Source organism: Molossus molossus, unplaced genomic scaffold, assembly GCF_014108415.1.
Source record: "Molossus molossus isolate mMolMol1 unplaced genomic scaffold, mMolMol1.p scaffold_m16_p_8, whole genome shotgun sequence".
NCBI classification, from domain to species: Eukaryota; Metazoa; Chordata; class Mammalia; order Chiroptera; family Molossidae; genus Molossus; species Molossus molossus.
This window is the reverse complement of record NW_023425402.1, coordinates 33,830,035-33,842,919: the sequence shown is the minus strand read 5'-3', so window position 1 is coordinate 33,842,919 and position 12,885 is coordinate 33,830,035. Positions and strand designations below refer to the sequence as shown.

Below are 12,885 nucleotides of genomic sequence, written 5' to 3'. Positions count from 1 at the left end.
AGCCCCAGTCTGCATCTCAACACCATCTCATATCCTTCTCCCTATTACTCACTATGTTCCAGCCATATTGGCCTTCTTTTAGCTCCTTAAGCATACATAGTTCTTTTTTTTTTTTTTTTTTAATTTCTTTAACTGGAAACTCTTCTGATCTTTGCACGGCTGATTCATTCTTGTCATTTTTTATTTAAGCTAAAATTTTACCTCCTTTAAGAGGTTCTTCCTGACCACCAAATACAAAGTACTATACAGTCATTCTCTAGACCTGATTTTAATTCTTAGTGCAGAACTTTTCAATACCTGTTATGTTTATCTGTTTGTTTAATAACAATCTCAATCTACTGAACTGTGAGTTTCATAAGAAGAGTCTTGTCTATTTTATCCATCACTGTATCTTGTGCCATACAAATGAATGAAAAGCATTTTGGAATAGAAAAAAGAAAAAGAGAGAAAGGAAGGGGGGAATCATTATTATTACTGCATACTGTCATGATCTTGATCTTGCTGTGTCATGGCGATTTCCTCAGACTATCTTCCAATCCACAGAACTAACTCTGGACAGTGTCCAAATTAGTGCTTAACTCATCTATTGAATATTTTATTACAGTTTAATTTTTGGTAGTTCTAGTTCTTCCAAATCATTTTTTTCTTCCATGTTGTTCTATATTTATTCCTTACTATGTCACTTTCCTTTTTTAAAAAGTCACTTTAAACATATACTTTTGCCCAGTATGGCTCAGTGGATTGAGTATCGTCCACAAATTGAGAGGTTCCAGTTCGATTCCCAGTCAGGGCACACGCCTGGGTTGTGGGCTGGATCTCCAGTGGGGGCATGCAGGAGGCAGTCAATTGATATCTCTCTCTCTCTCAAAAAAAAATCAATAAAACATATTTTAAAAAACATATATCTTTTATGGTTTATTTAAGGATCCTTCCCCTAATTCATAGTATGTTCCTTTTGTTTTGCTGTTGTTGTTGTTTTTTGCTGATTCTTCTGCATGGTCTTTGTTTTTTTTTGCTTAATTTATTTCATTTTGTCTTATCTTATTTCTATTAAAGGTTTATCTTGCATAGTTTTTTCCTCCCTCTCAACTCTTATATTCCTCAGTACAAAAATGTCATCCACAGCAGTACATGTCTTGGCTTTAAGTTGCTGCATCACCAAAGTATAATTTACATCATACACCTACATGGTATGTGATAATCATTATTTTGCGAGGAAGGGAGAGCCTTTTCTCCTCCCAACCGAAGTTCCTGAAAGAAGGCAAGCTTCCTTCTCACTTGTTCCCCAGGGCTAAAATGAAGTTCTCTAGACCTCCTTTGACAGAAAAGGCAGTTCTTTGATACCCAGGTTTTATCCAGTTGGATTTGTTTTAGTTCCCCAACCTACACAGGCTGAGAACACTCTCCTCTCCACAAAGCAGCACTAAAATCCTAATTCTTAGCCATTTAGAGCTTTTAACTGTGCAAAACATTTAAAAGCTGCCAGTTTATCCTCAATATTTTGTCTTTTGCCTTTTTATTGTTACTGTTGTATTTTATAGACACCTATACATTTCCCTTTCTTTTCTGGTTGACTCATTTTCATTGTCTTTACATTTTATCTAGCATTCCTGTGAGTTTATAGCAGGTATGGAGTCCATCCATGTCAGCTCATTCTGCCATGTGTTAGAATTCTTCTCAATGAGTTAGGCTCTATATTTAAGTGCTAGTCTTCTCATGAGTTATTAGGTTCTATTACTGATCCCATTTTATATGGAGATGATGAGGTTTCAAGAAGTTAGGCTCCTTGCCCATCAGTATACAGCTATGTGTGGGACTCAAAAAAATCACATCTAATTGATGCTCAAGCCATGCTCTCATATATAAGGCTATACAGTTAATTGGACCTCTGGAGTCCCTTTCAACTTTAAAATTAATTTTATAATCCTGTACTTTGCATGGTTTAGTTCCCTATATTGGAACACATGGTCTTATGATGCTAATCATGGTAAAATATAGAATCAGGCTAATGTTTGCTCAGTTTTTATAATCTCAGCTGCAGGTATTTTCCAACTGTTTTGTAGGTTTTTCTTGATAATTCATGGGAAGGAAATATGCTAAATTAACAGCCTCACAATGTGAATTGATACTAAGCTGCCCTACAAACGAGTGTAGTGTTACAGTGTTATTTACATGAGGTTGGAGATAATGAAAATATTTTAATGGTGAGTAATGTATCACACTGCTTCTTCCCTAATGTTTTCACCCTTGGTAACAGATGCCTTTTTAATTTTTCCTTCTACCAAAATTCCCTTTATTGAGCATAAATAGGAAAATGCATTTATATTTTCAATAAAATATTAAAAAGTCTAAGTCCTGGACCACATTCGATTCATTCTGGAAGAGTTCCATTTAAAAAGCAGAGAAATTTATACATTTAATTCTTAAGCTACTGAGACTGAAAAGGCATTGATTTTGTTGTCCTCTATAGACTGTAAATGTTTCTGACTCCAATCTTAATAAAAGAATAAGTTCTCACAACAGTACTCAATTCTTCTTAGTAAAAGGCTGAGAAAGAACTCAGCTCTTACCAGACAAGCAATGTGTTAATTACTCATAAAGGTCATAACTGAATCACACAAGAACTTAATGTTTTTATGTAACAGTGCTCTATGTTCTTCTCAAACCCTATGGTTTCTTAGAACCAGAATTTCCCACTCCCTTGAAACACTAGATTGACCTCAAAAACAAGTTTGAAAAAAAAACAGCCTTCCAGACATTAAAAAAATGAAACACGAACAACTACCAAATGATGTTTGACATTTAAGAATGACCTTTGTGGAGCAAATAAAGTCATTTTCCAAAAAGCCAACATTCAAACTTTCCCAGAAACACATTTGCAAAGGAAAAGACATCACCAGCTAAAAAAGCTATTACTAGCCATAAACCGTTTTTTTCCTTTCTTTCTTCTTTTTTTTTTTTTTTGCAAACACTGCTAAAATTAGTGAAGTTAAATGCCCAGATTAAGTAGAAATGCTCCATCAATTTTCACATCACTTTTGCAACACTGCTGAATCAGTTTTGATAATTCTACTAAAAGAACATTTTCTTTTCAATTGTTTAACCTCTTTCTTGCAGCCTCCCCCAAAGGTGAAAAGCATCTTAAGCTGGTATCCAGAGTGTCTCCTAAATTCAGTGACTCACACATCTAAAGTAGGTTCATGGTTTGCTGTCTTGACCCCAGATTTTGCCCTTCAAATCTCACACTGATTTATCAAAGGAAATCTCTAGGCTTTAAGAAACAGATTGTCTAGAAAAGGGTGGTTAGAACCTTTTGACTCCCACCCTGAGACCAACCAGTGAGCAAGATCAACAAATCCATGAAAAAAGTTACCATGAAGTAGACATACGAAATTAAACTCAGTCTTTTTTTTTAAATCTTTTTTGCACGTAAGTGAGGATTCCAACATTTCTTTAGCACCTACTTATGTCACTACTCTTTGGCAGAAAGATGGAATTTTTCACTTCACTTATATTTCTGTGAAATAAAAATTCTTACTCCCTTCCCAAATATAAAGATGAGGAAGTAAAGGACAATGTATTTGTGTTCAGTTACATTATAAATTAAAGAGCTGAGATTCAAAATTGGGTAGTCTGTTTTCAGGGCCCATAGTCTTTTTCTACAATACCAAAAGTAAACTCACAAAGGCAAGGTATTTTTACCCATATACAGGTAATTCTGAAAATATATTTTCAGAAAAAAATATATATTATGTGTCTCTCTACTCCCCTATCAAAATACTTTTACTAACATCTTCCAAGTTTGGGAATCCCTTTTTGAAGGAGGCAAATATAATAAGATGTTATGAGGGTTCTTTTGAGAAGTTGTACAAGGGATTACCTAATAGTGAAAAGATTTCACTGTTGAGGACACATTTACTGAATTAAAATCTCCACTGTCTCCTAGGAACACAAGAGTAGCTTTTACCATCGAAAGTCATCCCAAGTGAAGAGTATTGACAAGTTTTCTTCCAAAAGAAGAAAAAGAGGAGGCCTCTGGAGGATCACTGGTAAATTTAGGCAAGACTGAAAGATTTTGTAAGTGGACATTTACTTAAATCACCAGGTTTGTCTCCCAGCTTGGGTGCTGTCAGATAAAGAGGAAAGAGAACCCGTGGGAGATTCTTCCCTGAGATCATGTCATCTGCAAGTACAGGAGTGTAATATTTCTGCAAGTGAGGGGAAGAGGTGACGATTTGGATACCTTCAGGATTTAAAAATAAAATGATTTAGGACAGATGATTCACTGTGTCGGCGATCAGGAAATCACAACATGGACTTACTGAGAAGTTCGTGACTTTACTTTGAGTTTAAGGTGAGAGTGAAACTTCTTAATGTTAGCAGGTGGACCAAGAATGTCAATAAGAGGACACAGGCTTGTTGACTTTTTACTGTGGTGGAGGTTGGCTGAGGTCAAAAAAACAAATAAGGACCACAGGCTACTTTGAGGGAAACCCACATTTGGGGTTGGAAGAGGAAAGCAGAACTTTGAAGTTAGATGAAGAGAAATAGTGAAAGTAGACAAAAAAGTCTAAGAGAGTATTTCTGGAGAGTATTTCACCAGGGAAGTCAAGACAAACACAATCAATTAACAAACAGCAATCTCTTGGTATTTTAGGAGTTTACTAGATTTGAAAATTATGTAATCATAGTGGCCCTCAAAAATAAAAAATTTCCAAATATATGAAAGAATAAGTTGATTAGAATCAGGAAAATCTTTGTATTGATCATTGATAAAGCCAATATAGGTGGAGATTCTAACAAAACCAAGGAATATAAAAAATAAAAAGGCCAACATAATTTATTGATTTTAATCTTAAAGGTACTATTATATCTATAAATATTAATATTAATATTTAATTGAAAGCACTAATATTCAGAAAAAAATTAGCAATAGTAACTCAAAAAGCGGGAAAATATGTTATTGTCTAATAAGCAGAGAAAACATAGAAAATGTTGTTAAAGAGGACCAGATGTTGCTAATAAGGACCAGATTTATGTACACTGGAAAAGGGTGAACTTTTAAATCTTTACAACAAATTTATTTTCTGATACATACAAAATGTTACAGAACTTGAAAAATATGAAAAGGTACCAAATTTGTTTTATAAAATTAGAGTAACATGCATAGGAAGACATGACAAAAATAATAAAAAACGAAAACCATAAAGTAAAATCATTTATGTGAAAATCCTGAATAAAACACTAGGATGAGATTAATAGTGCATGAGAAGAAAAATCTCTCACAACTAAGTAGGGCTCATTCACAAAAATAAGTAAGTAAAAATACTGAGAAAAATATAATTTAAATGGATCTGGTAAAGCCTAAAATTCATCAACTTTTCTGAGTTAAAATTGTTTTAAAACTAGGAATATGGTTTGCAAAAAACATAACACCAGTCCAAACTCAATAGTCATATCCTACATAATATCATGATTCTAAAGGTAGCCTCATACGTGAAAAGTACAAAACAAGGATGCTCAATGATTATTTCACAGTGGTTTGGAAGTAAATCCAACACAAATAGAAGCAAATCATTTATAAAACAAACAACAAAGGAAAAAGAAATAAAATTTTCTCTGCAGACAACAGAATTATTTACCTAGAAAAAACAGTTTTAAAACTGGTAGAATTAATGAGATCATTATGTCTCAATATGTCATGAAAATACTCAATGACTTTGCTACATTAACAGTAGTAAATTATAAATAATCTCTTAAAATAACTAAAGAAAAGCGTAAAACAAGCAACAAATTTAACAATAAACATATGCAAAGGTATATGAAGCAATACTACAAATGTTAATCAGAATTATAGAGTGTGTCAGACACTGTGTTTCACAATAAAATCTTATGTACTCCTTACAGTTATCCTATTCCATATGTATTATGTTCCTTTGGGGCTTAGAAAGATAAATATTCCACAGTTAAGAGGCAGGAGGAAGAGGAATACGGTGAAGAAAACGAGAAAAGGAAAAAGGGTGAAGAGAAAGTGGTGATTACACAGGCAGATATTCATAGGTATCACAGATTTGACTATGAAAGAATTTCTGTGTGTAATAAAATATTTTCTTTACCAGAAGCATCATAAATATAATCTAAGATTTAACAACAAATCAGGGAAGATATTTGCTGCAATGTTACTTGAATACACAATTCCGATAAAAAAAAAAAATGTTAATAACTAATGAACATGCTCACTCCACTATCAACCCAAATAAGATAAATTACAATATCAATATTTTAATCCCTTAGATTGTCAAAAGTTAAAAATTAAACAATATATTAAGACCATTATAAAAGGAGTACTCAGATAATGCTATTGGAATCTAAACTCTTCCAACCTTTGTCTTTAGCAATTGGCAATTTTTACTTTCTTGACATATCTGATAAACTTGGTAGAGATATGGGCAAACATTTATAAACAAATTTATTGCAGAATCACCTGTAATAGTAAACAGCTACCAACTAAGGAACAACTAGTAAATAATAAAATTAAGGTAGCGTTTGAAAACCATTTTCCAAGAAATCTTAATGGCAAAGGAAAATCTTGTTACGTTTATAAGCCCATGGAGACAACCAAAGCTCCCTTCAAAAGAGGATTGGATAAAGATGTGGTTCATATACACAATGGAATACTACTCAGCCATAAGAAAATATAAAATCCTGCCATTTGCAATGTGGATTGACCTTGAGAATATTGCACTAAATGAAATAAGTCAGTCAGAAAAAGCTAAGAACCATATGATTTCACTCATATGTGGGATATAAAACTGAAACTCAATAGACACAGATAACAGAAGGGTGGTTACCAGAGCAAAGGGGCAGGGGGAGTGATATGGAGTAAAAGTGACCCAACAGATGGTGACGGAGGATGGTTAGACTTTGGGTGGTGAGCACACAGGGCAATATACAGATCATGCATCATAGCAATGTACAGTTGAAACCTATAGGATTACATTAACCAATGTTACCCCAATAAATTTAATTTTAAAAAGCCCATAGTATTTATTTCTGCAAAATTATAAATGATTTTTGTGTCTTTATAACTCATTTTCTTCTTCAGATTATTCACACTGATTATATATTATTTAAAGAGAGAGAGAGACCACTTAAAAAATTGGTTTCTCTACCCCCTGAAACTGTCAGCTCTATTTATGAGTCTGTCTCTACTCAGCTGTCAGAAAGGGGCTGAGTGGGGTGGTGGTGGAGGGATTGAACTAAATAGAAAAAAAAAAAAAAAGAGTAAGAACTAATGGACACAGACCACAGTATGGTGACTGCCGGGGGAAGGGATTGGGGAAGGTGGAGGAGTCCAGGGGGATAAATGGCGATGGATGGAGACTTGACTTGGGGTGGTGAGCACACAATACAGTGTACAGATAACATGTTGTAGAATTGTTCACCTGAAACCGGCATAATCTTGTTAAGCAGTGTCACCCCAATAAATCCAATAAAAATTGTGTTTTTTGTTTTGGAAACTAAATTCATGTATTGAAGAAGAGTAGGTGGCTAAGAAACAGAGACAGTGGTCAAGTTAACTCATTTTGTAACTGGGAACGAAAAGAAGAAAACTGGGACAATTGCTAAAGGAAAGATTAGACTTTAAATATTTAGGAAACTTTTTAACCTAATTTGCAAAACTCGTTTACAGTTTGAAGACAACCAAAGAACTGCTGTGTTGCAAAGAGACACAGAGAGGATCACCGTTTCTGCCTAGTGCCGTAGAATGAGGTTTGTAGATGAAGGTCATGGGCCAGCCTGCAGCAGGCAGTCTTTGAAGTGGGACACCTGTAATTGTCTGCTTGGCCAACCAAGCAGAAAGGGAAGTCTGCTAGAGTTGTCACTGCTATTGTGATTTAAAAAGATTGCAGCGTATTTTGCTGCAAAATGCATCTATTTCCAAGATTCCTTATAGTTTTAGTCCACACTAAAGAAAGTGTTTTTGCTCAATCTTTATGGACATGAAATTAAGAGATATAGTAAGGCATATAATTAAATTATTATTACTTGTTCTTAATGCCAGAGGCTCGGTGAGAGGCTTGTGCAGTTCATGTCAGCTGGAGAAAGGATAAGAATACATTAACAAAGTAACACAAGGACTAGTTAGAAGACCTTTATACATGTATCCTAAATGACTTTTCATCTTTAGAAATAGAGCTCTAATAAACCACAACATGGTTTTGGACCTGCTATTTGTGACTATTAATAAAGACATAGTTCTTACACAATAATGTTATACATTGGTCAGGTAATATACAGGAGGACAGCTCCAACAACTTAAACATACATTTTCTTCATTGTGATGTAATCCAGGATGAACCAAAGTTGACAGTCTAAATAGTGGCCATGCCCCCTCTTACAAATGGAGTAAAATTCAATTTCCATGTAATATCATCGATTTTGTAAACATGCCTCAATTTAAATTAAGAGGAAAGACTGACGTTCTTAATAGTCCTAATATCACTGAAGTAATAGCCATCATAATAGAACTTCATTATGTTTGGTATTTGGGAAGAAATGGCATTGGGATTAGATTCACTCTCTGATGCAGAATCACAAGAGAGGTGAAAAGCAGAAAGTAAAAGTACAGGGTTCCTAGATGTCCATGGTTGGGAGCATATTTATTGGAACACTCTGAATGTCTGTCAATAAGCGAGAATTATATGTTATAATACAGCCAAAATATAGAATATTTTGCAAGCAATAAAGTATGAAGCAATGGATTTATGTGTATTGACTTGGAAGAACCTCCCAGGTACCTTGTCAAGTGTCAGACATGCACCCAATTCCATTTATTCAGACCATTACTAAGATGTGTGTCCATGTGTGTATACAGAAGTGTCACGAAAGAACCACATCAGTTGTTAACACTGGCTATCTCTTTGTGGTGAAACTGGATGAGGAAGTAGCAAAGTGTGTAGTCAATATATTCTTGTGCTGTTTGGGGTGTTTACAATGAACACGTTTATGTATTAGCTAGGGTAATAACATTTTTTAAATTGGCAACTGAACAGTTGTTTTAAAAGTCTGTGGATTACAAACAAAACAAAACAAAATACAGTCAAGTACATAAAAACTCAGAAAGTTGTAAGTCTAAATAAATGTAATAGGATATTACAAGCCTTATAGGCAGTTATACGCTGAAGGTGCCTCTGGACTTGCTGGTGCATGCAAGTAGCTGATGATTTAAGGAACATTAAGGAACTGTGACTAAAGAGAGGCTCTTACAGTGAGAGACTACAAAGCAAATCCATTGTTAATTTCATAACTAAATCAAACCTGCAGTCAAAACACACAATGAAATGCAGGTCCCACCAAGTCCCTTGTCACTTCTACAGGTACTATAATTTGCATTATTTTGTTTCAAACATAATATTTGTGCTTACAGGGACATTCTCACACAAGACTTTTTAAAATACTGTTCTTAAATAAATATTTTCATGCCTAAACACCATTTTTTTTCTTCTTCAGATAGAGCAAGAGGGAGAGAAGGGGAGAGAGGGAGAGAAGCATCCATGTGAGAGAGATACATTGAGTGGTTGCCACCCACATGACCCTAACCCGGGGTGGGGGGGCTGCAACCCAGGTACGTGCCCTTAGCGGAAACTGAACCTGAGTCTCTCTGGTCCGCAGGCTGATGCTCTAACTGCTGAGCCAAACCAGCCAGGGCGCAATTTTTTTTCTTAACGTTAATGATTGAAGATGAGAGCATTAGTTGCAGGAACAGACCAGGGGGCATGCTGAGATGTACTTTCTTGGAGATCACGTGTGATGCTGCAGTTAATAAATTAGAAACATGATGTTTACAGAGAAGGATGTAATACTCCAATAATACCTGACTTTAAGGGCATCACAACTTTTCATTTTTAAATCTTTAGAAGAAATAGCCTATACTATGTTTATAAAATATTTGTTTGCCTAAGAAATATTAGGTGTATTTTTAAGAAATGTTTATCGGACCTACTGAATCAGATTCTAAGGTAGAGAGCCCCAGGGACATGCATTTTTTTTTTTTAAACAAGCACCAGGTAATTCAACAACAAATTTCCACTTTCTAATAATCCTCCCTCCTCAAAAACATTTACCTTCCTTACAAACTGTCCACGAGAGTGTGTGTCTGGCTTACAACATGTCTTAACAATCATAAAATTTCACATAAAATCTGTATTTCTGTCTCCTAATTAAACATCTGGAGACCAATTAAGGCCAGTCTTCTTCTATGGGGAAAAAACAACAACAAGTCTTTAGTCTAGATACACTCTCCAATCCATATGGTCTCCGCCAGTTCCTAAAGGCCTTTCTTACCAGTTTCACTAGTTTATTTTACCTGTTGGCAACTCTAGACTTTGGAATTTCTCACATCCATACTACCCCTGGTTGTTCCATCTCATAATTCCAATTTAATATCAGACTTTCAGACTGTGACTATGTGCTGAATTCTCTAAGTAAATTAGTTTGATTCATTAAAAGGTCATTGAACGTTTATTATAATTTCTTCAGGTTGAATACATAACAGAGCTTTAGCTAGGGTTTTAGATGTATTAAAAGTGCTGTCAGTATTTTTCAAGTTTCAAATAACAGAAATCTAATTGCAGGTGTCCTAATTAAGTAGAATTGTCTATTTTAAAAAATTCTAATAAGATATTGGGTTATTAGCTCTTTCATGTTAAGTCTTATCTGTAGAACAATAAATATACACTAAAGCAAATAAATGTGTTGGATAGGCTATAATGTTTTTGAAGTATCATCATAAAATTTGTAATCTTATTCTAGTCATTAGGAAATATGTACTCAGTATTTTCATGGTAGACAAAATAGATCATTTTGTCTATTTCTTGATTTTAAAGAATGAGACTTAGAGATACATTAACATTAAACATTATTATTACCTGTAAACCTTGAGCTGTTTAACTTTGGACTGTCATATCTGTTACGTACATCATTTATGATCGACTGTTCTTTAAAAAGTTGCTTATTGTCTCCCCAGATAATTCACCTTTTTTTTCACAAAAGACTTCTTCCGTGGCTAGATCGTTGTGCCTATTGCTAGTGAGCTCAAGTCAGAAGTGAAAATTATGGGACAATTCATTTTTTAATCTTTGTCTCAAATCCTAATTTAATATTCTGTACCTGTAAATGCACCCATACTTACTAGATTAATATGTTCCTATATTCCATATTCAGAGACTCTCAGAAACCAGAAATCTTAAACAATGAGGTGCTTTCTGCTATTAAACCATTTAATAATATGTCAAAAGTGTATAATGTGAGGGCAGAGCCTCTGTGATCATATTGTCTAACCCTTTCCATCTCTTCAATCACACAGTTTACATTGACAGTGCTAATGCCAAGATCATTAAGTAGAGCTATTTTTCAGTTTATCTTCCAAATGTAAGAAGTCTCACATGACTATGTTTGGTAAAATTCTGTTTTTTTCCACTTCATAACAAATAATCTAGTGAGTCCTCCATGGCCTTCTCTGAACAAGATTGTAGGTTTTTCCATGGCTTCTTTCAAGATTGCCATACAGCCAAGGATACTAATCACAGTTTTGGTTTTGAAATCTGGACTAACAGTACCTCATCTAAGATTTTATTTAAATTATCTTATTCTATGTATAAATTTAGAGGCATTAATGAATTGTTCTGGTATAATGAAGGGCAGTAGACAATATTCTTTAGTGATTCATAATGAAAAAAGCAAACAATCTCCAGGCTACTTAAGACATGGCATGCTGTTTCTTGCTTAATGAACGATAAATTAAAATCGTTTGACACCGCCATATGTTAATAATAATTTCCTAAGCAGAAAAACACAACAATACATTATTACAGCTGCATTGGTTTAGTTTCCAAAACATGTTGCAGGGAACAAACCCTCTTTCTGTTAATACATGTTTTAGTGTGATAATAGACACAATACTCAGTGAGTAAAATAATTGAATATGTATAGCTATACCTGCTAATTTGAATCAGAGGCAGCAGCATGAATAATGCCTAATTACCTGTAGACTGGTTTCAGGATATAGATAAAAAAACACATGGTACAAAATTGTGGATTCTATATACACCAGGACGATGTTACTGAAAACCCAATGCCATGAGTGATAAAGGTTTGTAGAGTCATCCATACTCTTAGTCATGCCCTATTATAATATATCATAATATATAAATTATGTAATATATCATATATTAAGAATGTTTTCTTTAGCTAAAAAATAAATTAACATTAAATATTATCAACATGGTGCCATTTTTAAATACATAAAGGACATTTTAACAATATGAAATATTTTTGAAAAAATTAATCATAGTATCAATCTATTGTTTTGCATTTTGTGACTTCCTTTCTAAGCTTTGTCCTCACATATTTGGATGATTTTGTTTTCTGCTTTTCAGTTTAAGATTATAAGATTTTCCATTATACTATTTAGTGTACATATTTTATATGTTTTTAAACTTATATTTTACTGTATAAATTTGTTTATTGTTTGATATTTATGTTGTGAGAATTTCACAACAATGTTATAAGTCATGATAAAATAAACTTTTTCATATTTTTTGCATTTTATTATAATAAGGACATTTAACATGGTATTTGTCCTTTTATTAAGTTTTTATCTATTTAGTGTGGCAAGCAGTGTCTAAGATTTCCCCCAATGACCTCCACCTCATGGCATTCACACCCTTGTGTAGCACCCAGGATTTAGTGACTTACTTCTATCAAATAGAGTATGACAGGTGATGGGATATAACTTTCAAGACTAAGTTATAAAAGACTATGGATTCTTCTGTCAAGTGCTCACTCACATTCTCTTTGATCATTCTTCCTGGAGGCACCAGC

At 34.0% G+C, this 12,885-nt stretch overlaps 1 protein-coding gene across 2 annotated transcripts in view; it reads right to left on the bottom strand.

The window, feature by feature from the left end:
* The window catches only part of ADGRB3 (adhesion G protein-coupled receptor B3), a 689,955-nt gene that overhangs the window by 430,416 nt on the left and 246,654 nt on the right, over positions 1 to 12,885 (bottom strand). The window lies entirely within an intron of this gene.